At 62.6% G+C, this 2,635-nt stretch overlaps 1 protein-coding gene across 1 annotated transcript in view; it reads right to left on the minus strand.

The window, feature by feature from the left end:
* ARSG (arylsulfatase G) overlaps nucleotides 1-2,635 on the minus strand; it is a 19,905-nt gene that overhangs the window by 6,623 nt on the left and 10,647 nt on the right. The gene's annotated exons all lie outside the window — the stretch shown is intronic.

Genomic DNA, 2,635 nt, shown 5'->3' on the forward strand with positions numbered 1-2,635 from the left:
TGGGGAGGAGGCCGTGGCCCGGGAGCGGATGAGCCGGCAGAGCCACTGGTGCCAGGCAGCCGGCGGGGACTCAGCCTGCATCCCTCCAGCTGCAAAACCCTCGTGCCGGCAACTCGGGGGGTCAGTTGGGGCAAGGAAATTCCTGGGGGAGGCGAAAACACCATGTCCCCCAACTGGGGGGCACCCAGGGTGCCACTGCGGTCCTGCCACCACGGTCCTGCCACCGCGTTTCTCCTGCCCGGTGCACGATGGCGGCTGCGTGAGCAGAGAGAGAAAAGAGCCCAGGGCTTAAGGGCCCCCGGTTCTCCCACTCAGTGAGTTTTAATTTAGCTGCTAAGAGACGGAGAGAACAAATAAGAACAAACACTGCTGAGAGGCAGCCCTGGTACGGCGCACTCGTGGAGACGGCCCCAGCGGCCAGGCGAGCCAGGAGGCGCCGAAAAAAATTCTGGCTCCCCGCTGCGCCCAAGGCAGGGCACATCCCTGCAGGCACCTCGCTGGGGTCAGCCCAGGTCCACCCGAAATGGCAGCCCAGGGCAGGCCCCGCTCAGCGCGCTCCTGGTCCCACGGGTGCTCAGCACCCTCAGGATCTGACCCCCAGCACGGTGCATGCGGATGCTCGCATGGTTGCACCAAGCGGCCCCGACCCAGCAGATGGGACCGCAGAAAACCATCACCAAGGTGGCAGGGCAACGTGACTGAGCGCAGAGGTGGTCACAGATCCCCCCAGCCACAGGCAGATGTAACCCGTGGAAAAAGGCACAAAAAAATAGGATTTTGGTCAAAGTTGGCATCAAAGCAAAGGCCCCGCCAGCAGGCACATCTCGGAAGCCAAGCGGGGGAAGCCGTGTTGAAGGAAAAGGGGAAGCCACGCTGCCAACCCCAGCCCCGGCCAAGAGAGATTTAATAAATAAAGTCACTCCAGTGTCCTGCTGCCGCCCCGAACGCCGAGGGAAAAGGGGCTGGGGGCGGCCCGGGGCAGGGAGGTCGCTGCCTGAGGGGCAGAGCTGCCCGGGGCGCTGTGCTGGCAATGAGCATCCTGGGCACGACGGCGGCAGGGCGTGCTGCCCTGCCCTGGCAATGATGTGGCGCAGGCAGCTGCAGGCAGCTGAACCGGCTCTCCCCCCCACCGCAACGGCCTGCCCAGCCCCACGCCTCCGGCACAGCCCGAGTGGTGCAATTTGCTGCTTCACCACCCCGCTGACCTATTTCTTCTGTGCCCTACTTTGGGTTGGGGCAAAGAAGGGCAGAAGCACGGCGGGTGGCTCTGACAAATATAATTAAGAAAAGCCGACAAGGCAGTTTTCTGCAGAAACCAGCGTGCAGGTGCAGGTCTGCGGCGATGCATCAGCATTTCTCCGCTGGCTTCAGCTTCCCTGGCCCCCGGGCACGCTCACCCTCGCTCACCTGTCCGCTCCCTGCGCCGGGGAGGACGTGAAGCCAAGCGATGCCGGGGAGAGGCAAGGCGCCGTCCTGGGCAGGCTCTTCTCCCAAGCCAGATGGCAAAGGCTGTCAGCATTTTCATAACCCCCAGGGCAGAAGGAGGCTCGTGCAGGCAGTTAACGCCTGCCCTTGCCCAGCCCCTGCCCTTCCTGGGGGATCCCACCAGACAGAGGTCCCTCCCTGTGCGCAGAGGTCTCCCAGCTGCATCCGCACACAGATTTCATTCCCTCCCCAGCTTCTTGGTCTTCCCCATCAGTTGGGGAAGAACTTGTCCCAAGTCTTCAACCGCCCTATTTCACATGCTTGTCCTTTGAGGGATGTCCCCAAGGGTGACTCCAGGTGCAGAGAAAAGCCACCTGACCCGACACACTGCGAGCACCGAGCAGTCCCTGTCCTCCACATCCTTCCATGTCCCTCTGCATCCCTCCACATCCCCTGCTCGAGAGCTCAGGCTGTGGCCGGGACCACAGCGGTGACACCTTTCTGAGCACGAGCCGTCGCTCACGTCCCCCAGGCTGGCTCTGTGCTGCCTCCCAAACAGGGGGTTGCCTCTTTCTGATGCCAGGGCATCACCCTGCACAGCTGGGCATCACCCTGCACCAGCCGGGCATGGCCCCGTGGCGATGCCAGGCTGTGCTGGGGAGGATGCTGGGTGTGCTGTGACTCCTGGGGAGCTACAGAGCCGCTTTCCCAGCGCCTGGCGTGCAGCACAGCCTGTGCTGCTGCCGGCTTTCTAGATTTCCAGCTGCCCAACCTGCTGGACTGGAGCTGGGAAATGCAGGAGATAAGGTCTTTGAGGAGATAAACGGAATGCCTGGGCTTGGCGGCAGGGCTGCAGCATGCACAAAAAATGGGACACGGGGATGGGGAGAGGCACTGATCCTGCACCGTGTTGCTCCGGCTGCTGGAGCGGGCACGGGTTGGCAGCTCTACCCCATGTCCCACTGGTCAGTCCATCACCCACCCATGGAGGGGAAGGGTTTGGAGGTGAAACCCAAGGGGTGCTGTGTGTGCCCCATCCCCTCTGCCAGACGTCAGTGACCCAGCTTATGCCTCAAACCTTCCCCTGCTTGTGAAAATCCAGCTCCCAGAGCTGTCCTCAGGCAGGAGGAAGTGGCTCCAGCTTATCTCATGGACCTTAGAAACACCCAACACCTCCCCAGGTGGGGACCAGTTAGGACCCACTTCCAGC

Source organism: Pygoscelis adeliae, unplaced genomic scaffold, assembly GCF_000699105.1.
Source record: "Pygoscelis adeliae isolate BGI_AS28 unplaced genomic scaffold, ASM69910v1 Scaffold75, whole genome shotgun sequence".
Lineage (NCBI taxonomy): Eukaryota > Metazoa > Chordata > Aves > Sphenisciformes > Spheniscidae > Pygoscelis > Pygoscelis adeliae.